The sequence below is a fragment of the Ascaphus truei genome, chromosome 2 (assembly GCF_040206685.1).
Source record: "Ascaphus truei isolate aAscTru1 chromosome 2, aAscTru1.hap1, whole genome shotgun sequence".
Lineage (NCBI taxonomy): Eukaryota > Metazoa > Chordata > Amphibia > Anura > Ascaphidae > Ascaphus > Ascaphus truei.
Genome location: NC_134484.1, coordinates 419,102,018 through 419,127,028, shown reverse-complemented (window position 1 = coordinate 419,127,028; position 25,011 = coordinate 419,102,018). Strand labels below are relative to the sequence as shown.

The following is a 25,011-nucleotide window of genomic DNA, read 5'->3' as shown; positions in this document are numbered from 1 at the left end:
CTCTATTTCAAAAGCGGTGTTAAGAACATCAGATAGGCTGTTACTTTGCTGCATACTTGCTTTTCATTGCAACACAAATATATGTACTTAAGTGGGATTGAACCTTTAAGTCATTTGTGATGACATTGGCGAGTTTCAGTCTTTGCTTTGTATACATGAATGAAGTTCTCGCTGCCTCACTAATCCAAATTCCACCACTTCTATCCCTTGTAAGAGGTGTATTGTATCAGGTCACATAACCTTATTTATATTGTCTGGCCGGCTCTGTGCGAGGAAGGCATTAACAGGACTCTTTTGTGATAGCATTTCAGACAGGACATTACCGGAAAACAAGAACACAATCCTTCAGGATTAGACTCACAGGCAAGCAAATCTTATGCTCAGGGTTCTGGGCTTTCCTAGTATATCTGTTGGTACCAATTTTAAGCAATAAGACAAGTATAAAGCAAAACAAAAGTGAGCATAAGAGAGGACATAAATCAGATGCACTATACAGGCTGAGCAATAATGGGTAAAGTGTAAAGGTTTTTGCAATTCTTTATCTCATAATATGTCATAGAAATGTGGTACAACCCATCTTCCTGGTTACACCCTGTATGTGACTCTTGTCAAAGTCTTTTGGTCTCACGTTGCTTTCTCTGGGATGCTATGACGTAGGAATCTGGTACTCACACCATCCCATAGGGCAGTGGTGGGGAACCTCCGGCCCGCGGGCCGTATAAGGCCCCCGAAGTCATTTGGTCCGGCCCCCGGGAAGCCTGCAAGAATGGTTTAAAAAAAAAAAAAAAAAAAAAATTTTTTTTTTAAACTCCCCCTCTCCTGATTGGCTGCCCGTGCTGTCACTCTGTCAAGATTTTTTTTTTTTTGGCCCGCCTCTTCCCTCAACACTGCCCCCCTCCCTTCTCTCCTCCAGTAATGCCGGGCTCCTTAGGCTCCGCCCCCCTGTCCCTCCCTTTAGGCTCCGCGGGCCTGTCACTCTCGGCTGCACTGGCTATGCTGCTCCAGCAGCCCATCCCCGGGCCCCAGGTAACCCACATACCCCCTCCCAGGCACCTTACCCACCCCAAGGGGGGAGAGGCCTTAATATTGTGTCTGTTTGCAGAGGTGGGCTTATTGTGTGTGTGTGTGTGTGTGTGTGTGTGTGTATCTGTCACTGTGTGTGTGTGTCAATGTCACTGTGTGTGTGTGTGTGTGTGTGTGTCAATGTCAGTGTGTGTGTGTGTGTGTGTGTGTGTGTTTACAGAGGTGGGCTTAATATGTGTGTGTGTGTGTGTGTGTGTGTGTGTGTGTGTATCTGTCACTGTGTGTGTGTGTGTGTGTGTGTGTGTGTGTGTCAATGTCACTGTGTGTGTGCGTGTGTGTGTGTGTGTGTGTGTGTGTGTGTCAATGTCACTGTGTGTGTGTGTGTGTGTGTGTCACTCTCACTGTGTGTGTGTCACTCTCACTGTGTGTGTGTGTCACTCTCACTGTGTGTGTGTGTCACTCTCACTGTGTGTGTGTGTGTGTCACTCTCACTGTGTGTGTGTGTCACTCTCACTGTGTGTGTGTGTCACTCTCACTGTGTGTGTGTGTCACTCTCACTGTGTGTGTGTCACTCTCACTGTGTGTGTGTCACTCTCACTGTGTGTGTGTCACTCTCACTGTGTGTGTGTGTGTCACTGTCTCTGTGTGTGTCACTGTCTCACTCTCACTGTGTGTGTGTGTTTGTCACTGTCTGTGTCACGGTCACTGTGTTTGTGTGTCACTGTCTGTGTGTGGCAGCAGCCACCTGAGGTGATGAAGGACCTGAGTATCACCAGGGCGGCTCGGGTAAACAGCGCTCCGGGGGGAGAGGGTATAAGAGGAGTAGGGGAAGGGGTATAAGAGGAGTGGGGGATGGGGGGGGGGGAAGGGGGTATAAGAGGCTTGGGGGATAGAAGAACGAGTCTGCGGTGGGAGAGACACCTCACTACTGCCTCTCCTCCTCCTCCCCACACCGGGCAGCAGTTGTGGAGGGTACCTGCTCCGATCCCGCCCTGCTCCGCCCCTTCCCCCCCCCCCCCGTGCACTTACACGGCCCCCCTCCCCACACCGGGTAGCAGTTGCGGAGGGTACCTGCTCCGCCCCCTCCTCCCCACACCGGGTAGCAGTTGCGGGGGAGGGCACCTGCTCCGATCCCCCCTGCTCAGACTTCCCCCCCCCCTTTGCGCACTTACATGGTCCTCCTTCTCCCCACACCGAGCAGCAGTTGCGGAGGGCACCTACTCCGATCCCCCCCCAATCAGATTTCCCTCCCCCTGTGTGTGTCAGAGAGAGTGTGTGTACGTCTGAGTGAGTGTGTGTCTGAGAGAGAGAGGGAAAGTGTGTGTCTGAGGGGGAGAGTGTGTGTCTGAGGGGGAGAGTGTGTGTCTGAGGGGGAGAGTGGGAGACTGTGTGTCTGAGGGGGAGAGTGGGAGACTGTGTGTCTGAGGGGGAAAGTGGGAGAGTGTGTGTCTGAGGGGGAAAGTGGAAGAGTGTGTGTCTGAGGGGGAGAGTGGGAGAGTGTGTGTCTGAGGGGGAGAGTGGGAGAGTGTGTGTCTGAGGGGGAGAGTGGGAGAGTGTGTGTCTGAGGGGGAGAGTGGGAGAGTGTGTCTGAGGGGGAGAGTGGGAGAGTGTGTGTCTGAGGGGGAGAGTGGGAGAGTGTGTGTCTGAGGGGGAGAGTGAGAGTGTGTGTCTGAGGGGGAGAGTGGGAGAGTGTGTGTCTGAGGGGGAGAGTGTGTGTCTGAGGGGGAGAGTGGGAGAGTGTGTGTCTGAGGGGGAGAGTGGGAGAGTGTGTGTCTGAGGGGGAGAGGGGGAGAGTGTGTGTCTGAGGGGGAGAGTGTGTGTCTGAGGGGGAGAGGGGGAGAGTGTGTGTCTGAGGGGGGAGAGGGGGAGAGTGTGTGTCCGAGGGGGAGAGTGTGTGTCTGAGGGGGAGAGGGGGAGAGTGTGTGTCTGAGGGGGAGAGGGGGAGAGTGTGTGTCTGAGGGGGGAGAGGGGGAGAGTGTGTGTTTGAGGGGGAGAGTGTGTGTCTGAGGGGGAGAGGGGGAGAGTGTGTCTGAGGGGGTAGGGGGAGAGTGTGTGTCTGAGGGGGAGAGTGTGTGTCTGAGGGGGAGAGTGTGTGTCTGAGGGGGAGAGTGTGTGTCTGAGGGGGAGAGGGGGAGAGTGTGTGTCTGAGGGGGAGAGTGTGTGTCTCAGGGGGAGCGGGGGAGAGTGTGTGTCTGAGGGGGAGAGGGGGAGAGTGTGTGTCTGAGGGGGAGAGTGTGTGTCTGAGGGGGAGAGGAGGAGAGTGTGTGTCTGAGGGGGAGAGTGTGTCTGAGGGGGAGAGGGGGAGAGTGTGTCTGAGGAGAGGGGGAGAGTGTGTGTCTGAGAGAGATAGAGTGTGTCTGAGAGAGAGTGGGTCTGAGAGAGTGGGGCTGAGGGTCTGAGAGAGTGGGTCTGAGGGTCTGAGAGAGAGATTGGGTCTGAGGGTCTGAGAGAGAGAGTGGGTCTGAGGGTCTGAGAGAGAGAGTGGGTCTGAGGGAGAGTGGGTCTGAGGGTCTGAGAGAGAGAGTGGGTCTGAGAGAGAGAGTGGGTCTGAGAGAGAGAGTGGGTCTGAGGGTCTGAGAGAGAGAGTGGGTCTGAGGGTCTGAGAGAGAGAGTGGGTCTGAGGGTCTGATTTCCCTACCCCCTGCCCGATTTCTGTGTGTGTGTGTGTGCGTGTGCATTTGCGTGTGCACAGACACCAACCCACAGTCAGTCATAGTCACCCACCACCCAAGAGTCAGTCAGTCACCCAAAGAGAAGCAGTTCCAGCCATCACATTAGTGGTGAGTCATTAAATGTTTCACCAAATACAGCAGGCTAATTTTTAAGTTGATAATTTTGGATGGCCCTCGAATGATTTTATAAATATCAAAATGGCCCTTGGGAGAAAAAAGGTTCCCCACCCCTGCCATAGGGTAACATACTGTTGTAGTTTCTTTCTCCAAACTGGCTACTAGATCACCGGCCCGCGTGTATTAATAATTCACATTACAGGACCTCTACTATATTTTAAGCCTTTACTCCACAGATAGAGATGCAGCACGTTATTGCACCCACTGGCACGATAATTGAAGCAATAACATGTTAGCCATGCCCAATTATTGTACACTGCCACATTACTCTCTGTGGAGTAGAATAGAATGAAGTTGGCAGAAAACTAGACTGTGGCTCAGGTAGGCAGACTTTATGGGTACAAAGTTATGACATGTTAGTACTCTGGAAGTACACCATGAGCCTGCCACAACTCCAAAAGATTTAATAAGCTTCGAGAAAACTAAAATTCACAAAGTCACATACAAAGAAGAAACGGTAAAACAAGTTCCTGGCCTATTTGAAGTGCTCACTTGTCTCTCCAACTTTCTCATCTCGATAATCAGGTCCCTAATATCTATCTATCTATCTATCTATCTATCTATCTATCTATCTATCTATCTATCTATCTATCTATCTATCTATCTATCTATCATCTCATTCATAGCTAAAGAAAAACGTTTCCAAAACCCCTCATACAACACAACACTTTCTATCCCACATCTATTAGAAGGTGTTAGCCTAATAGCCTGACACCTCATCACACCTCTGCTATTAATTCACCCCATCTAGCACCTAACATACTTAGGACCTGCTAATTTATGATAATCCTCTCACAATTTATGATCACCCTCTTACAAGTGATCAACATTTCTCCAAGACCAATTGAACTACATCAATGGACCACACACGATGTGTTTCCTCCAGACTGCAATGATTTAGAGGACATTTGTAATATTAAACCAATTGGCCTTTAAAAAAAAAAAAAAAAAAATATATATATATTATTTTATTACAGCAACAATTCAGTTGATTTTCATTGTTCCACATCTAATGGTAATACAAAACTGACTTGTAACATGTAAGTTACTTTTGTTATTTTTACCAATATTTGTTAGCTACTGAAGTTCTGAGTTCTAATTTTCTGTAGTTACCAAACATTTAATAGAGGATTGTTTTCTTGTATTTATTATTGTTAGCAGCATTGTCTGAAGGAATCACACCGGAAGCAGATGGAAAGGACATTATGCACTTCACTGCAGGTCTATCACGTTTCATTCATTGGAGTGAGTCTCCATTATGCCATGTGAATAAAACCTCAGTTTCTCATCTCTGGCCCAATATACTGTAACTTCTATGGCATCTCAGTCACTTGAGTTTGCATAATTGAATCATTGCAACAACATTTGCACGAGAACCCAACTGTTGACTGTAATAGCTGTGAGGTTGCCAATTAACTTCTATAAGCAGGAATCGCTATTACAACGGTGACGGATGACGTCACGCGGTCGCGTTGCCGGGACTATAAGCGCAGCCTTAGCTGTACCACACACGGGAGACCTATTTCATTCATCTTAAAGTGCTTCAGCTGTTTTGTACATAGGTCCCGTGTCACTCCTATGTGTAAAGCTTTTTATATTGGTGCACGGATTGTTCCTACAATATGTATTATTTTGACTATCATTTTTGGCATTAGGCAATTTTTACTTTTTCTTTTTTTTAATCTTATCTTTAATCTTAGCAGCCTAGCTAGATTATGACAATATACGAGAAACGGAAACAAAACTAAGTGTACAGTAGCATGATGTACGATAGTATATACATTCCACTGTACAAAATGTGCAGGGAAATTAAAGACACGCATGCAGAGCCTGAATGACAGACAATAAATTGTTTTAACTGGGTACTTATTCCATTTAAAGATATTTTCACATGCTGAAAATCATCAGTTTTTCTGGTTTCCACCATGTACTTTAATAATCTTTTTATGCATTTCTATTTCAATGTCTATTCTTTGGAATATTATGTTTTTAAAAGTAGTCCATCAGTCCCAGCTACTGTAGCTGTGACCCATCCACTCCTCACGTCATGTTTTGGGAGCATCATTTACACAGCAACTGGACCAGTGACACTAAGATAGTAAGTCAATATACTCAGAAACTGTGGCTCGGGGCGTTATCTGCTGAAAACTCAAGAGTTTTTGTCCGATGAGCGCTTCAGAGTATATTGAATTACCCCCTAAAACATGAGTTATTGTAACCAAAAAAAAGGAAAACATCTCCAATCTCACCCAAAGTAAAGGCATTTTTTATTATGTACTGCAGCCCTTTTTCTTGAAAAGCAGCATTTGAATTAAAACATAGATTTTGAAGAAAAGTATTTTTGATGCATGTAAAAGCGTACACAGTATACAGTATGTGAGTCATGAGCGGAGTTGCTCAGAGGTAATAGATGCTTTCAATCTGTGTTTCTAGAGTGCATTTGTTTTACTTTATGTACAAAGGTTACCATACTCATTTAATTTTGTTCAAGATATTATATATTACAGGCATACCCCGCATTAACGTACGCAATGGGACCGGAGCATGTATGTAAAGCGAAAATGTACTTAAAGTGAAGCACTCCCTTTTTCCCACTTATCGATGCATGTACTGTACTGCAAACATCATATACGTGCAGAACTGCTGTAAATAACACATGTGTAACAGGCTCTATAGTCTCCCCGCTTGTGCACAGCTTCGGTGCAGGTAGGGAGTTCAACTTTGCTGTTCAGGACGTGCTGACAGGCGCATGCGTGAGCTGCCGTTTGACTATTGGGCGATATGTACTTACTCGCGAGTGTACTTAAAGTGAGTGTCCTTAAAGCGGGGTATGCCTGTATATATGTTTAATATACTAGACTGGGGTCTGACAGGTATACTGTCACACAGATACCCAGCAAGCTCTAAGGAACCCCAAAAATTACCACATTATATATGGTATTATATATATATATATATATATATATATATATATGTATATAAGTGTCAATTGGAGGCTAGTGGTTGTGGCTAAATGTATACAACAAAAAAACAAAGAAGCCCAAAGCCACATCAAGGCATGACCATTAGCAGGTCCTAACACTGATTAAAATTCTTATTTACCTCTATAATTAGAGGTCACAACCAGCTGCATACAAGACCTGCTCACTTGGAAAAGGATTTAACTAAATGCTGTTTTGGAGGTCAATTGCCCCTCCCTCCCAGGATTTAAGCTTGCCCCTCCCCACTTTCCAAGTGAGCAGGTCTTGCATGTAGCTGGTTCTGACAGATCCAATGCGATCATTCTTCCTCTAATTATAGAGGTAAATAAGAATTTTAATCAGTTAGTTTTAGGACCTGCTAATGGTCATGCCTTGAAGTGGCTAGCAGGCTTATAACGCTTTGGCCAAAGGTTTAACTAAATGACCCTTTTTCAAGAGATATAATAGGTATTTCACTGTGTATTTTCGTCATATTGGATGCAGCTTTGGGCTTCTTTGTTTTTTGTTTTATACATTTAGCCACGCTCACTAGCACTCCAATTGACACTTATATACACATATATATATATTAGTTATTTTTGGGGTTCCTTAGGGCATGCTGAGTATCTGTGTGGTTATTAACTTTGTCCAGCTGGTCTCAGCTGTTTTGGAGGTCAGAGGCCCCTCCCTCCTAGGGTTTATGCTCGCCCCTCCCAACTTTCCAAGTGTAAGGATGTGCTCATCACAAACGAGACGGGACCGCGGTGCTGAGGTGGGAAAGGTTAGAACGCCACCCACAGCCACGTGGGCACGTCTTGAGAGTAGATTGGTCTGGGGTTCCGGATCGGGGTAGGAGAGGTACGGTTGGTAGGAAGGCCGTTTGCCAAGTCCGGGGTTGGAGAGAGGGACGTTGTCGTTTACCGTAAGCCAGGATCGGAATGCCAGAGGTGCGGAGAGTCGTGTAGCCGTATGCCGAGTTCAGGTTGCCAGAGGTACAGGAAGACGTAGCGGAAGCCGGTTCGGTTCACGAGGAAGTCTGCAAAGAGAACTAGGGAGGCAGAGAAAGGTGAGAACAACTGGTTCTATGCTCAGCCAACGAGCCAGTGATTCTGCCAGGTATATATAGGAGAGAGGGTCCAATAGCAGTGCAGCAAGGTGGGGGTGTGTGGAAGGGCCAGGCTACCGCAGGGATAGGTCCAGAATGAGTCCCATGGGAGGAGCCATAAAGCCCAGTAGTCTGAGTGCATTTGATTGCAGCAATGTTTTGATGCGCTGTACCTTTAATGGGTTGGGGCGACGCCGTGTGGCCATGCCTCCGTATAGCGGGGTTTGCATGCGCGTGACCGGGTGAAGCCGCCAGCCCGAGATTAGAAGTGTAGTCCTGGCGTGCGCGCCCACATGAAGCAGTGACCGGCGCTCCGGTGAGGGACTGAGAGTGTGCTGCGGGGATCTCCGTCGGAGCTGTAGGTGAGTGAGGAGCACGCCGAGGGTGGCGTGACTCCCAAACCCTCACAGTACCCCCCCTTCAGGGACGACCTCCGGGCGTCCATGACATGGCTTGGAGGGATGCTTGCGATGGAAAGCCTGAACGAGGCGAGGCGCGTGGAGATCCCGGTGGGGAATCCAGGAACGTTCCTCAGGTCCAAAGCCCTTCTAGTGAACCAAATATTGTAACCCTCCTCTGGAGATCCTAGAATCCAGGATAAACTGAACCTCGTACTCCTCTTGACCTTGGACCAGAAGAGGAAGTGGAGATGCCGTGGACTTAGAAAAGCGAGAACTCCGGAATGCAGGTTTAAGTAAGGAAACATGAAGGAATCTTCAACGAGGGTGGAAGACGCAAACGATAAGCCACAGGATTAATCCTCTTGACCACAGGAAAGGGACCGAGAAACTTAGGTGCTAACTTCATGGTAGGAACCTTTAAACGAATGTTCCTGGAGGAAAGCCAAACACTGTCTCCTGGGACGAATTCCGGAACCGGGCGTCGAAGACGATCTGCCTGAAGTTTCTGTCTCCCAGTAGCCACCCTTAAGTTCTCCTGAGTCCTTGTCCATAAGTCCTTTAAGCGGGAGATGCGTTTATCAACTGCTTGTACTCCTGAGGGTATAGGAGAGAAGGGTAGGCGGGAAGGGTGAAAGCCACAATTTATGAAGAAGGGCGATTCTTGAGTGGAGTCATTGCGAAGGGAGTTAAGAGCAAACTCAGCCCAAGGAAGTAGATCTACCCAATCATCCTGAGTCTCGGCTATGAAACACCGAAGGTATTGTTCCAGGTTTTGGTTGGCCCTCTCCGTCTGCCCATTGGTCTGTGGGTGGTAACCCGAGGAAAAATGAAGTGAAATACCCATCCTCCGAGAAAAGGCTCTCCAAAATCTTGACACAAACTGGGACCCACGATCAGAGACGATGGTTGCAGGTACTCCGTGAAGACGAAAAATCTCCTGGATAAAAATGTCCGCAAGCCTGGAGGAATTTGGAAGACCCCTTAAGGGCACCAGGTGAGTTTGTTTGGAAAAACGATCAATTACCACAAGGATGGTATTCTTTCCTTTGGAGTCTGGGAGCTCCACAATGAAATCCATAGAAATATGGTTCCAAGGACGGTCTGGAATGGGTAAGGAAAGAAGAAGGCCTGCAGGTCTACTTTATTGCGAGCACAGGTGCCACATGCTTTGACGAACTCCTCCACATCCTTAGCCCTCTCAGGCCACCAGAAGGTACGTTGAACAAGGTCGTTGGTTTTCCGTATCCCTGGATGTCCTGCAGACTTAGAGGAATGGCACCACTCGAGAACCCCTTTGCGGTGTTGAGGCGCCGTGTAGAGTCTTCCCTCCGGAACCTTGAGCCCCATAGGAATCTGTGATTGCTCGGATTGAATCTTGCCCATAATATCAAACGAGTTGGCGGACAGGATACATCTAGAGGGAATAATTGTCTCTAGCTGCTCTTCAGACTTGTCTTCAGCAAGGAATTGTCGAGACAGAGCATCCGCCTTTAGATTCTTGGAGCCAGGGATGAAGGAGATGAGAAAATTAAATCGAGAAAAAAATAATGCCCAGCGGGCTTGTCGAGAGTTCAAACGACGTGCCCCTTCTAAGTAGAGAAGGTTCTTATGGTCTGTAAGAATGGTTATGGGTGTCTCAGTACCTTCTAAGAAGTGTCTCCACTCTTCTAGTGCCAATTTGATCGCCAAAAGCTCCCGGTTCCCGACATCATAATTCCGTTCTGCGGCCGAAAATTTCTTCGAAAAGAAGGCACATGGATGCAGTTTAGCTAAGGGAGATGTCCTCTGTGACAAGACGGCCCCAGCCCCGATGTCCGATGCATCTACCTCCAAGGTAAATGGAAGTTTAGGATCCGGGTGGTTGAGGATGGGGGCAGACACAAAAGCCTTTTTTAGCAGATCAAATGCCCGTATGGCGGTTTCAGACCATGATGAAGGATCTACACCTTTCTTAGTGAGAGCCGTTATGGGAGCTACTGAAGAGGAAAAATTGCGGATGAAACGTCGGTAATAGTTTGCAAAACCCAGAAAGCGTTGCACGGCTTTGAGAGTGGTAGGACGAGGCCAGTCCAAAATAGCCTTAAGTTTCTCTGGATCCATGTTGAAACCGGAGTCAGAGATAACGTATCCCAAAAACGCCACCGATTTGAGGTGGAACTGACATTTCTCCAATTTCGCAAAGAGATGGTTCTCCCGAAGGCGTAACAGCACTTGTTGAACATGGTTGATGTGTTCTTGAACGGATTTAGAAAAGATGAGGATGTCATCTAAGTAAACAATAAGAAATGTATTAAGAATGTCCCGAAAGATCTCGTTGACAAAATCCTGAAAAACTGCTGGTGCGTTGCACAAACCGAATGGCATAACCAGGTACTCGTAGTGGCCGTCATGGGTGTTAAAAGCAGTCTTCCACTCGTCCCCCTCTCGTATCCTTACTAAATTGTAAGCACCTCTCAGGTCCAGTTTAGAAAAGATAGTAGCTCCCTGGAGGCGGTCGAAGAGTTCCGGAATCAAAGGCAGAGGGTATCGATTTTTGCGTGTAATATTATTCAAACCCCGGTAGTCGATGCATGGACGGAGAGAACCGTCCTTCTTCTTGACGAAGAAGAATCCTGCTCCGACCGGGGAGGAAGATTTTCTGATGAAACCCCTTTCTAAGTTCTCGGCAATATAAATGTTCATGGCTTTTGTCTCTGGAAGAGAGAGAGGGTAGGATCTTCCCCTGGGAAGAGGTGCTCCAGGAAGTAGGTCAATGGGACAATCAAAAGACCGGTGCGGCGGTAGTACCTCGGAACGTGCTTTATCGAATACGTCACGGAATTCCCAGTACACAGAAGGTAAGGAGTTGATCTTCTCTGATATGGTAGATACTCCACCGATCTTCTGGAAAACCCTGGTACATGTCTTGGCACAAGAAGGAGCCCACTGCACAGGTTCCCGATCCGTCCAGTCGATGCGAGGATTATGAAGTTGGAGCCAAGGAAGACCCAAAATCAACTCAGCAGAGGGAGTGTGGATTACATCGAGAGTAATGATCTCCGTATGGACGTCGACGAACTGCAGTAGAAGAGGTACCGTCTGTAGTGTGATGAATGCCGGATTTAGAGGTCGACCGTCAATGGCCTCCAGACCTACTGGCGTCCTCCTGTTGATAAATGGAATATTGTTCTGTCTAGCAAAAGTCTCATCAATGAAATTACCTGCAGAACCGGAATCAATGAACGCCCGTGCCCGGGTGTGAAACCCCTCTCCAGACAGTATTATAGGCAAGACTATCCTGGTAGGAAGGATGTTTTGGACGATGGGAGAAAGGGTCAGTATTCCCAACGAAACTCTCCGGGATCTCATTGGGAGCTGGCGTTTCCCGGTCTGTGGGGACACTGGGGTAAAGCGTGAGTGGAATTGCCACAATACATACAAAGTCCGGCCGTGCGCCGACGTTGCTTCTTAGCAGAAGACAGCCTGTTGCCCCCCAACTGCATTGGTTCAGGAATGTCCCCGGAAGAAGGTGACGGAGCCACGAAGGTGGGAGCAAGACTTCTTTGAACCCGTTGACAGTAATGAGAACGTTCGTATCTCCGCTCCAGTAGGCGCTGATCCACACGGATAGCCAGAGCGATTAACTCCTCCAGGTTAGTAGGACGATCTCGTGCGGCGAGCTCATCCTTTAGAGTTTCAGCCAGACCTTGCCAGAACGCAGAAGATAGAGCCTCGTTGTTCCAACCCGTCTCAGCAGCAAGAGTGCGGAACTCCACAGCATACACGGCAACCGAACGATCTCCTTGAGTTATGTGGTGTAGAGCAGAAGCTGCCGTTAACTTCCGTGCTGGAGTATCGAAAACTCTTCGGAATTCCTCGACGAAAAGATCGATGTCCTGTGTGAGAGCCCCCTGTTGTTCCCAGATGGGAGAGGCCCATGCCAGTGCCTGGTCGGTGAGAAGGGAGTAGATGTAGCCAACCCTGGAGACAGAAGACACAAAGCGAGAGGGGGAGAGACGAAATTGAACGAGACATTGGTTAATGAAACCCCGGCATCCTTGGGGATCCCCCGCGTAGTGTTTGGGAGGAGGAATACGTGGTTCTGGAGTGAACGGAGGTATCGGGAAAGGATTCGCCGGTGCCACGGGTGGAGATTGGCGCGTGAGACCTCGAACTTGAAGAGTAAGGGCGTGGACGCTTTGCTGTAAGGCATCCATTCGTTTATCAGATTGGTCCAGATAAGACTCTAATCTTGTAAAAAGAGCAGTATGGGCATTTAAAGTCCGCTCCACCTCAGCGGGGTCCATTTTTGGTGGGCTGAGCATAATGTAAGGATGTGCTCACCACAAACGAGACGGGACCGCGGTGCTGAGGTGGGAAAGGTTAGAACGCCACCCACAGCCACGTGGGCACGTCTTGAGAGTAGATTGGTCTGGGGTTCCGGATCGGGGTAGGAGAGGTACGGTTGGTAGGAAGGCCGTTTGCCAAGTCCGGGGTTGGAGAGAGGGACGTTGTCGTTTACCGTAAGCCAGGATCGGAATGCCAGAGGTGCGGAGAGTCGTGTAGCCGTATGCCAAGTTCAGGTTGCCAGAGGTACAGGAAGACATAGCGGAAGCCGGTTCGGTTCACGAGGAAGTCTGCAAAGAGAACTAGGGAGGCAGAGAAAGGTGAGAACAACTGGTTCTATGCTCAGCCAACGAGTCAGTGATTCTGCCAGGTATATATAGCAGTGCAGCAAGGTGGGGGTGTGTGGAAGGGCCAGGCTACCGCAGGGATAGGTCCAGAATGAGTCCCATGGGAGGAGCCATAAAGCTCAGTAGTCTGAGTGCATTTGATTGCAGCAATGTTTTGATGCGCTGTACCTTTAAGGGGTTGGGGCGACGCCGTGTGGCCATGCCTCCGTATAGCGGGGTTTGCGTGCGCGTGACCGGGTGAAGCCGCCAGCTAGAGATTAGAAGTGTAGTCCTGGCGTGCGCGCACGCGCCCACGTGAAGCAGTGACCGGCGCTCCGGTGAGGGACTGAGAGTGTGCTGCGGGGATCTCCGTCGGAGCTGTAGGTGAGTGAGGAGCACGCCGAGGGCGGCGTGACTCCCAAACCCTCACACCAAGTGAGCAGGTCTTGCATGCAGCTGGTTGTGACAGATGCAATGCGATCATTCTTCCTCTAATTATTGATGTAAATAAGAATTTTAATCAGTTAGTGTTAGGGAAGAAAAACCGACTGAGGAGCTCAAAGGTAATGTACCTAATGGCATATGCATATAGTAACAGTGGGAGGTAAAGGAGCATCTGAGGGAGAGATTACTAGAGAGTATGACTGCTGCTGTATGACATACTGCTGCGGCCAAGTTTATTCGAGCATTTGCCCGTTCTTGGCCGCAGCAGTAGCCTGGCGCGCGCCCGAGAGTGACGGGCGCGCGCCGAAGCAGCGGAAGAGCGCCCTCCGATCGGGGCGCTCTCCCTACCGCTGCCGGGTCCGCCGGGTCCCCCGGAACCCCCTGCCGCCGTCCCGCAATCGCGGGACACCAGGGCTCCCTCGGGGAGCCCTGGACGTGCGTGCAGGGGGCGCACGCTCCCGAAGAAGCGTGACCGCGCGTCTATGACGCGCGGCACGCCGAGGGGAGGCCACTAGCAAGCCGGGAAATCTCCCGGCTTGCGGATCTGGACGCAGTGCGATAAACTGTGTCGCCACTGTATGTCCATATAGTGTAGTACAGAAAGACAGGATCAGCCTGGAGTTGCAATTTACTCATGATGCAGCCGTCCTCCGTTTGTCCATGACTCTCACTCTCTTCTCGTGTCAATACGTGCGCACACGGATGACGTCACTCCTCGATGCAGGTTCGATCCAGAGCATCAGCGAGAAAATGAATGATCGGTACCGCAGCCTCTCCAAAAACACAGGGACTCACCAGATAAAAATAAAACTGAAGTTTATTCGAGTTACATTAAAAAAGGGGAACACTCAGGACGAACAAAAATAGAACAACCTCCTCCCACGCGTTTCGGGCATGCACTGCCCTTTCTCAAGGAGTGTGATGCCATGAGAAACTGCAGTGCATGCCCAAAACGCGTGGGAGGAGGTTGTTCTATTTTTGTTCGTCCTGAGTGTTCCCCTTTTTTAATGTAACTAGAATAAACTTCAGTTTTATTTTTATCTGGTGAGTCCCTGTGTTTTGGGAGAGGCTGCGGCATCGATCATTCATTTTCTCTCAGTTAGTGTTAGGACCTGCTAATGGTGGTTGATGTGGCTAGCAGACTTATAACGCTTTGGCCAAAGGGTTTAGCTAAATGACCCTTTTTCAAGAGATATATACGTATTTCACTGTGTATTTTGTCATATTGGATGTAGCTTTGGGTTTCTTTGTTTTTTTTGAGGTATACTGTCACCAATCAACCATCACAACTGAAACACCAAAAAGTCACTACGGGAAACCAGGAGCGTAGCCAGGATTTTGCCAGAGGTTGGATATTTTGGGTTGGTAGTGAGGCACTAATGGCATGCTGCACCCAGTAGGGGTAACCTGGCATTGCACCAATACAATCTGGTTATACTCCTTGTCAGGCTATTGTGCGGTCAGGTTATACTCAGCATCAGTGTATACACGGAATTTAAATATATTCTTTATATATTTGTATTATTATTTGTTATGTTTGTCACTATTGAACTGTGGTTCTAAGTATTGTTCTCTCTACTCTACTAAGATGCCCAGATATGCTCACATTTGGCTCTACAAGCACAGATATCAAGTAGATATATAACATGCAATGTGTCCTCAACCTTATAAAATATCTGTAGGTTTACATATAAAACACTACTGCCGCATGGCTGGTTATTAGAATAATGATGTCAAAACAAAACCTGTACGTCACAATGTCAATAGTAATATTGTAAGGTATTTAGTGTGCTTTGATTGATCAAGCAAACAAGTACAAGTGAAGAATTACAAAAACAGACGTACAGGGTTATTCATTCAACTGGGATAGTGCTGACTGTCCCGATCAGCACCATCACATTTTAATTAATAATTCCTACATTTCTATATGTACATCACCAACATTGTTTCGGCCCCAACCCAAACTTTCTGCAGCCCTCCCACGGTCAGATGGGTATGATTTTAACATTTATTGAATGAAAGCTTTTATTTTTGAAAAACAGCATGTAATTTTTGTTAAGTGCTTAAAGAATAAAGCATACATTGAGATGGCACAGACATACATGCTGTTCTGTTGGTATGTGCATTATTGAAGTCGAGAAACTGGATTGTATGATGCCTCAAAGCACAGACTAATTCCCATGGCATTTTTAAAATATTTCAAATGACAACTTTTCAGGAGCATTCATTCATCCCACAGTAATTGTGACAGAAAGGCAATGCACGTGTACGCTGGGAAATTATATTCTTTCAAATGGGTGACAGAAGTTCAGGTAAAGTCACTCACCCTAGACAGACTACACACAAACATAAAACAAATTTCAAATGAGTAATATTAGGAGGCTGTTGGCTAAAATTACTTTATAATGAAATATTACGGACTTCAAAAATTGAGGCTATGCAAACGCCTGCGAGTCGCTTGACACTGGGAATGAGCAAGATTTCCTTCCAGTTAATCATATGTATTCCCAATGAGCGAGACTTATCAAGCCTGTTCGCGCAACATTGCTTATACAAACAGATGCACGCACAGACAGAAACGTTACTACAGTCGTATGCACACGTACTTGAATGGCTTCTAAAGTGCTTTGCAGATTAGCATTGATTATTAAACAATGCCATCAAAGCTTTAACACAAGGCCAAAAACACAGGGCCTATTCCATAGTCGCTCTGCACTTGCTGCCTCTTGTCACTCACATGAGCAGGTACATGAACCGTCAATACTGAGCGGCTGAATGGGAAAGTTTAAGAAAGCTTTCCAGGAACAGGACACACTCACATACAATTCAGAGGTTGAGCCCATTGGTGTCACTGCTATTTAACAAGTAAAAGTACTGTGCCTGATTTCATAAGAGCAGGTATCTGTTCAATAAGGTGCAGCGAGAGGGGGCAACACAGACCTCATTTTCCAAAGGCTTCTGTTGCATTTAAAGTTTAAGATGAGAAGGGGAGGATTTATTTTTTATTGTAATTCATTTGTCTGTTAAAAAAAAAAGTAAACTGTAGGTTTATAAATAAAAAGTATTTGTGCTCTGTACCCCATCCCGATTCCCTTTGCACCATCACACTTTAATTACAAGATTGTAGAAATTAGATTGTAAGAGGTTTAGGGCAGAGACAACTTTTCCTAATGCTTACTTTCATGTTTGAAGTGCGTTTTCCCTTTATGTCTCATATTATTTTGTGGCGTCTATAACTGCTGTGAAGCACTATGTACATGGACAGCGATATACAAATATACATGCATACAAGCAGAAACTGGATTCTGATCCAGCATTCCCAAAGACAGTAAGACCTCATTCCTCCTCCAACCCATAATCAGTACAATCTGGCCTGAGATACAAAAATCGTCTCAATATGTAAGTGTCTTTTCAGAGATGTTTCCTTATGGTGATCTAACATACAGCTGCAAATGCCGGTTGTAGACCACTTGCCTTGAGAATTCTGTACTAAAACCCATCTCACGCTGCAAGATTCGTGCAGCACGCTGGGAGATTTCTGCAGCACGCTGGGAGATTTCTGCAGCACGCTGGGAGATTTCTGCAGCACGCTGGGAGATTCGTGCAGCACGCTGGGAGATTTCTGCAGCACGCTGGGAGATTTCTGCAGCACGCTGGGAGATTTCTGCAGCACGCTGGGAGATTTCTGCAGCACGCTGGGAGATTCGTGCAGCACGCTGGGAGATTTCTGCAGCACGCTGGGAGATTTCTGCAGCACGCTGGGAGATTTCTGCAGCACGCTGGGAGATTTCTGCAGCACGCTGGGAGATTTCTGCAGCACGCTGGGAGATTTCTGCAGCCGGACTATTGGCCCATAGGATTAACACAGTGGGGGTCCCTGCATTTGAATGGAACTCAGGCTGTGTGAATCCTATTGGGCGGCAAGTCCCATTCAAATGCAGGCAACCCCGCTGCGTTATTCCGATGGGCCATTACAGCCTGCTCTGGACCATCTCACGAGTTACTCCAAGATGGTCACAGATTTTCCTTGGCAAGCGGTCTAAAACCGGCAGTTGCATCTGTACTGTACTATAGTCCACCACAGTACCCTTACCTGTAGACTGCCCCTTCTCTCTTCTGGCTTCATAGTGTCTTCTCACTAAATCCTGGCAAAGCTGTTTTAATTACAATTTCCATTTGCTGTTGTTGGGCTCTCCTTTCATCTGCTGATCTGCTATGTCTTCTAGCAGGAAAGTGGTAAAGGATCACACCACAGTTAACTAGTCAGAAATGGAAATTTCTAGCTGTGCTTTGAGAGATCACTCATCTTCCTCCAGGTTGCTTTCTGCAGATACGCCCCTAATGCTTTAGCAGCTTTCTGTCATCTCTCGGTCGTGTCACTCCGGGGCATTCTCTCTTATTACTCTTTCTCAACACGTTATCTCTTGTCTATTAAAGTCCTAACTTTTCCTAGTGCTTTAGGGTACATACTATCCCATCTACTTTCAATTTGACACCTTCTTTCTCAACATGTATATAGTTACATAGTGGATGAGCTTGAAAAAAGACGTACGTCCATCAAGTTCAACCTATGCTAAATTTAGACAACAGATACTTTATCCTATATCTATACTTACTTATTGATCCAGAGGAAGGCAAACAAAAAAACCCAGTGTTATATCATCCAATGATATCTCATAAGCTATGAGATATGTTCACGCAATGTTTTTTTTCGGTTTGTCTAGAACATTGGTGGGCGATAGGCGGCCCAGGGGCCGCACGTGGCCATCTGGAACTTTACCTGCAGTCCCGAACCGCTCGTTACCTCAGCAGCCCGCTCTCCCTCTCTCCCCAGTGCAGAGGTAGTGGAGCTGTTTCTGGTGTGAATCAGTGTTTCTTCCCACTCCCTGAGCTGCCTAATGACTGTGCTAATCCCTATTTCCCAGTATAAGGCGAGGAGTGGGACAGTGTTCACCAGCGTGCCATGACTTTGGGGACGGGAAAGGCTGCAATGTCACTTCTGCCTGTACACTAGATAATATATATATATATATAGCGCCATCCATGCACATAGAAAATATAGAAAATATATTTTAAGTCACAATTGGACTGCCCCTTAAGCAGCTCACAGCCGACTGAGAAAAGCAATTCCAAAATGGCACTGAGTCGAGTTTTTAGAGTTGTTCATGATCAGCCAGTTTTTTTCCAAGAAGAATTCGCATAAACAAAACAAACATAGAATAATTGTTGGTATTTTGGAAGATTTTTTTTTTTATAAGTTGATTTACAAGGACACGTTGTATTGCTGTCTTCAATATTACAATATGTTTCCATTTAGTTAATCATGTTTTGCATGCTCTTTAATACATCTGAGGACAGTAGCTTTTGAAAGCTTCTTCCCTTATGTTAGCTTAACTCTTCATAAATTATACAGCATGCCTTGCAGTGGATCCGATTAATATGACAAAGAGAAAAAAAACAAAACGACATTGTTCGTCGTCGTTAAACTCTTACACAGCGTGCCTTGTACAAACATCCTCGGGAAAAGTTCAATTCAATTCAATTCTGCACAAACCAGCTGCTTGTTCTACTTACTAAAGTGGACTCATTCATAGAACAGGAAGAAATTGGGGATCAGAAGTGAAATGTGGGGATAGTATCCTTTGCCCAACTAACACACACTAATCCCTTTACATTAGAGGTTCTCAACAGCAGTTCTCAAGAACCCCCAACAGGCCAGGCTTTCAGGATATCCTAGCTTCAGCACAAGTGGCTCAATCTGTGCCACCTGTGCTGAAGCAGGAACTGATTGAGCCACCTGTGCTGAAGCAAGGACTGATTGAGCCACCTGTGCTGAAGCAGGGATAGTCTGAGAACCTGACCTGTTGGGGGGTTGTCTTAAGAAGTGGAGTTGAGAACTCTTGCTTTACACAACCCCACTTTCTTTTGTTGCTGGTCTCCAGGGCAGTGAAAAGGCAAATGACCATGGTCACGCGTCCTGAAGGCGGCTGAATCTCGGGAAGTAGAGGTTGCAGAGGCCTCGCGCGGTCCCCCGGCATTTAATTTAAATGCCTTGGGGAACAGCACGGGACCTCTTAAACTGCCCGCGCCCCCCCAAAAAAATCTCACGCCCCCAAGTTTGCGCACTGCTGCACTAACCTATTTTAAATTAATATTTCCCCAAAACAGACATTTATTTACCAGGCTATATATTGATCAAGATAAGAAAGGAAAATGAAAGGCATTTTGTCAAATGTTTTTCACTTACTTACTAGTATGATAAAATGACTTACATATAAATACTTATAATACCTGCAAATACATTAATCTCTACTCCATGTGGAGAGATGGGAAATACCCTGAACCACATCACACAGAGATACGTGGGAATTATGCAATTGAAATATTTGTAACACTTTATTCAAATGACTTACTTTCAGAAGTCTCATTTTTAGCAGGTTTTTAAGCAACATTTAAAAAAAAAAGACAACAATGAATGTTTAATGTTGTTCTTACAGGAATAAAATATAGAATATTGTTTTAAATCAATGTTTAGGTCTAAGATATAATAATATGCAAGTATTACATGTGAGATATGGTTCAGAAAAAGTAATATTTATCCTAACATCATCACATTTTTCATGTGTTTGCCTCTGCAGGGAAATGTCCTGCAGGTAGAAATCTGCAAAGCAGGTGGTCTTATTCCCCAAAATGTGCTTTACCATTTTGTATATATTGTGGCAGCTGTAGAAGCAAGGATTTCCAGTCAGAGTAGCTGCTTTATGACAGCTTTTTAAACAGTTAAGCATCAGTACATCATTTCCCATTATTATTATTATAAGGTGAGCAGACATAACCTACTAGCCCCCGGTCTCAAGGTCTGCTGTCACTTCTATTTGTTTTTTCATGTTCTGTTACAGTGGATTATGCATACTGCACACGTATACTGTACTACTACTGAATGTTATTTAAAAGTGAGAAAATGTTACACTTGACACAGATATCCACACTGTGGTGTCAACTTATCATGTAGTTTTTAAGCTTTACAGTGCTCCGAATGTCACAGGTGTTATGTGGGTTGAATAGAATTACCTAATTTATTAGTTGTCTATTATATTTCCATTGACCAATTGCTCCTCATCTCCCGATTCTCCCTGTCACAGGCACAGCCCAAGAATGTACCCATTTGGTACTTTTCCGAACAGATTTTAAAGAAGCAATACAGGTTTCATTTTTTAATTTTGGAACAGGGGTCTCCAGAGCTGAACTGTGTTAATTTTATCTCTGGGGACCCACTGCTTCTAGAAATGTTTACCTCAGCAGGGGGTGCCGGTGTCTATACAGCCAAGGAACTGTGTGCCTAACATAATAGCAGCGTTTAAATGTCCAGTGTTACGCTGGCCAATAGGAAGCCATGACATCATCCGGTGTGGCTTACTATTGGCCCGTGTGACTGGGACATTTAAACTCCATAGAGATACGTGCACTGCTATGTAGGTATCTCTGGAAGCAGGTGGTCCCCAGAGCTGAAATGTACACAGACCCCCTGCTTCAAACCTGCAATATAATGTAAAAAAAAAAAATCAACCTGTATTGCTGCTTTAAGCTATAATAAAAACTTACATTTAATGTCAGTCTATCTTAGTTACTTTGGTTATGGTTCAACATATTTGTCCCCTCAAATCTGTTGTGCTGACTTATTATTCACCCTCACTCATTCTCAATTGAAGGGTTAACCTCATTATCACCAGATGTGCACATATCCCATCAAGAAAACAGATCTGAGAACGTCTAACTGTTCCAACGATAGTAAGAAAAACACTTATTTGCTGAAAAATAACATGACATTGCTAGGATTCTTGATGAAACTGTAATAGTGGAGATCGCGGTCTTAACACTTGGAAACTCCGATCCAACCAACAGGGGTTTATGTGCAATGGTTCCCGGATCAGTGCAATCGCGGCATGTGCTTCACAGAAGTAATGTAGCCTGAAAATGTATCTGAAAGCAAGTCTCCCTGCATCTTTGTCTCATCAGGAGATGAAACTTTGACTCTGTTTATAGTTCTAACCCAGAGTCTACACACAGATTATTTTTCAATATATCTTTGGGGTTGATGTTCCAGACATTTTTTAAATAAACACAGTGGAATGACATTGTGTGCAGAGCTTGCTAAAAATAGGCACCAGACCACACAGTTTGGAACATCTTTCAAACATCATTTAAACAATTCCATGCGATAGGGAGTATTTCTTGTGTACTCTTCACCTCAAATTTTCTCTAGTACAAGGCACTTAGCCAAGTGTGGAATTATCTAGTGTTGTGTCCATAGTCAAATACATTTGGTCTCCACATTTCTCCAAGGCAATCAGCACATTCAGCAGTGATATTTGACTTCTATATAAGCGAGCTATGAATCCTTTAAACAGAACCTGTGAATGTTTCTTCACAGATTCAAAAATTTGAACACAATAAGCAGTGAATCAAACAGCCTGTCTTTATGTCCACATATTCACGTTGAGTATCACTGGCATAGGTTCCTCCCACACACGGCAGCGATAAGCCCATTTCACCCTCCCACATTTCTTAAACCTTTTGTCAACTAGAGGAGTCAGTGATGCATTATGAAGCTGCCACGGGAATGAAACGGAAGCAATGCATTGGTGGCCGTAACCCTCCGATGAGATGGAACAATATACAATTTGCAGAAATAATATGCACTGTGTAACCCTCTCTGCCCGGCTCCTAGGGAGATTACATCAGATAGTCTCTAGATTTGGCTTGTACAGTGTATACCTTATCAGGGCTGGGTCCGTGCAGCTGGGTGTTAAGGTAGAAAATATGGGTACATCAAACTTTATAGTTACAACCAGGACAGGCTCTATTTACAGAGTTTGAGGAAGAACAACTTTCCCAGGTGCATTACTGCACTCCTGAAGAGGCACATGCTTAGAACAGTTGGAGTAGTTTATTAGTCATACAAGATCGCTTAGCCATCATATTACATACTTCTTAGACCTTCTGGGTTCCTGCTTGGGCTGCACCTTTATATCTTTGGTACAGAGAGGCCTTGGTTCTCTATCTGGCTCTGACCATCCTTTTAGTAACTCTTCAATGCTGGGATGGGAGAGGTGATCCCTTTCTATTGGGCTCCATATTATACTCACTTGAGAATCTGTCCAAGTCCACAGTGGGAGGGTGTCCAAGGCTACCAGTTACTATGCTCCTTTGAGTCCAGGGCTACCAGTTGGGGCTACCCCTAGGGAACACAGGCCTCACAGCGGGGAGCCTGTACTTCTATTTATATATGTATCTATGTACTTGTTTCCTGGATCATAAAGGTGGTACACGGATATACATAGGTTTTATAGGCTATACTATGTATCAGTGCTGTTTCTGATGTTAGACAACCTTAATTGTTTTTTCCTTCCTTACATATAAACGGAAGCCAGGTCTCCAGATGTACATATAATTCAATAGGAATGCACAGTAGCACAGCTACAGTACCTTTTCGGCTGCACAATTCAGGACTATTTTTGGGGAGCCCTTCATCCACCAATTAAGTTCCCTCAAATCCTATTATTTTGCGCATCATCACACATCACACTAGATAAAACCAACCCCCATGTTCTTCCCACTTCCTTAAAGGGTCCTCAGTCAAATGTCAATAGCATTTGAAATAAATATATTGTACTTTTAATGTGTTTCAATGAATAGATGTCTCATCTCTGCATTAGACACAGCACATTTGATGGAATAAACATCCGGGTACAGTTTTCCCATAGTTTCCTTATACTCGCTTTCATTTCTTTTTAAAATCCGTTTTTCTCAAACAATTTTTTCTTTCGATGATGGATTTTGGAATAATTCACATCCCTTGTCCTGTTCTCCTAGGGCACAACAGAGGGCGCTGCTAAAGCTGCTTTAGGTGACGCTGTAGGTAGCTCTTTTAAAGACTGTAATTGTGGAACTACACCTCAGATGGCTACTATCAATAAAGCAGCAATCCCCTGTAAGTAACCCTTTTTATTTTATATAACAGGGTTGGCACCGGGGGAGGGAGGAGCCCCCTATTTTGTAAGATACAGTAAGTACCGGGAAATTATTGGCATCGCTTGCTGGTCCTTAAAGGGGATTAAATGGCCGTCCAACAGGAAGATTGGCCTTAGATTTGGCAGCAATTTTGCTTCTCCTGTAGTGAGATTAAAACCCGCTAATTCCCCGATTCATGTAAAAGAAAATTGGGGATAAAAAAAAACGTGATGGGGAATTGGTGCTTTAGAGCAGCAATACAGGTTTCATTTATTGTTTAAAAAAAAAAAATTATTACAGAATTGAAGCAGTGGGGCTAAAATGTGTTCATTTAATCTTCGGGACCCCCCCCCCCTGCTTCCAGAGCTACTTCCCGCCATAGGGGGGCCGGTATCTATGTCACTAAGGGGCTGTGCCTAATGAAATGGCATTTAAATGTCACACGGGCCAATAGGAAGCTGTGATGTCATCCAGTGTGGCTTCCTATTGGCACACGTAATTAGGACCTTTAAACTTCATAGAGATACCGGCACCCCCTACGCAGGTATCTCTGGAAACGGGGGTCCTCTGAGCTGAAATTAATGGGGTTCAGCTCCGGAAACCCCCTGCTTCAATTCTGTAATAAAAAAAATAAACAATAAACGAAACCTGTATTTCTGCTTTAAAGTCACTGAATTGTTTTTACACTTGGCCTCCTATTAGTAGTTGGGCAGAGAGAGGGCAGCTTCAACCCAGTTCATATTTAGTACTGAGAGTTAGAATTCTGCTGTTCAAGTGGCCTTTCCAAGAGTTAACTTCTTACAAGTTAAATAAAAGGGGCTGCTTGAAAAGTTCCTAAGGAATTTTATTGCAGGGAAATGTACTTGTAACCTTACAATCTGCCCATGGATGCACCGCAATGTTTAAGCAGTACTGCACAGGAACTTCAATTGAAACATCCATCAGCTTATGTATAAGTCAGCATTTATTTGGATTAACTCACTGTTTATAAAATAAGGACACTTCAATTTATCATCCATAACTTGGCAGTGTTAAAGGAAGATAGGTGTTTTTTTACTTTGTGCGTTTCTCGCTTTATTTTCTGCTCCATGTGGAGCAAATGTTAAGTCTCTGCCCCAATGTAAACAAAGGCTGAAGCCAGCCTACAGCATGACTCTATTAGGAATGGCTTCTCAGTGAACAGGTCAGCAAAAGCAGAGGAGGTTTACTTTCAAAAGCGAGATATAAAACATGTAGTTTCCAGGGCTTTTGTGGCAAAGTTATTTATTTATCCTTGTTTTATCTACCCCATTGGAAAGCAGGCCTGCCGGTCCTGTAAAAGCACAAATCCCACCAACTTGTTTTTCTCTTCACTTTTCTTATATAAACCAGGGGGTTCTCCAGATCTGAACTGCTCGATTTCCCCCCTGAGTTCCCGGGACACTCAGTTTCAGTTGCAGGAGTTTCAGCTGTGATTTGGGAATTCGGAATGGACACCAAATCTAACATCCTGCATCCTATTGGATGACCGAGGGCGCCATCTTTGAAAACCCTGTATTTTTTGTTAAGTACCACTTTTATATACAT

The 25,011-nt window shown here is 45.7% G+C and overlaps 1 protein-coding gene and 1 long non-coding RNA gene across 19 annotated transcripts in view; one reads left to right on the top strand and one right to left on the bottom strand.

Moving 5' to 3' along the window:
• Positions 1-25,011, bottom strand: part of KIAA1217 (KIAA1217 ortholog) — a 493,175-nt gene that overhangs the window by 208,700 nt on the left and 259,464 nt on the right. The gene's annotated exons all lie outside the window — the stretch shown is intronic.
• Positions 938-25,011, top strand: part of LOC142487754 (uncharacterized) — a 40,948-nt gene continuing 16,874 nt past the window's right edge. The window contains exons 1-2 of the long non-coding RNA XR_012799303.1: positions 938-1,026; positions 23,308-23,425. This is a non-coding gene — a long non-coding RNA (uncharacterized LOC142487754). The remainder of the gene's footprint in view (positions 1,027-23,307; positions 23,426-25,011) is intronic.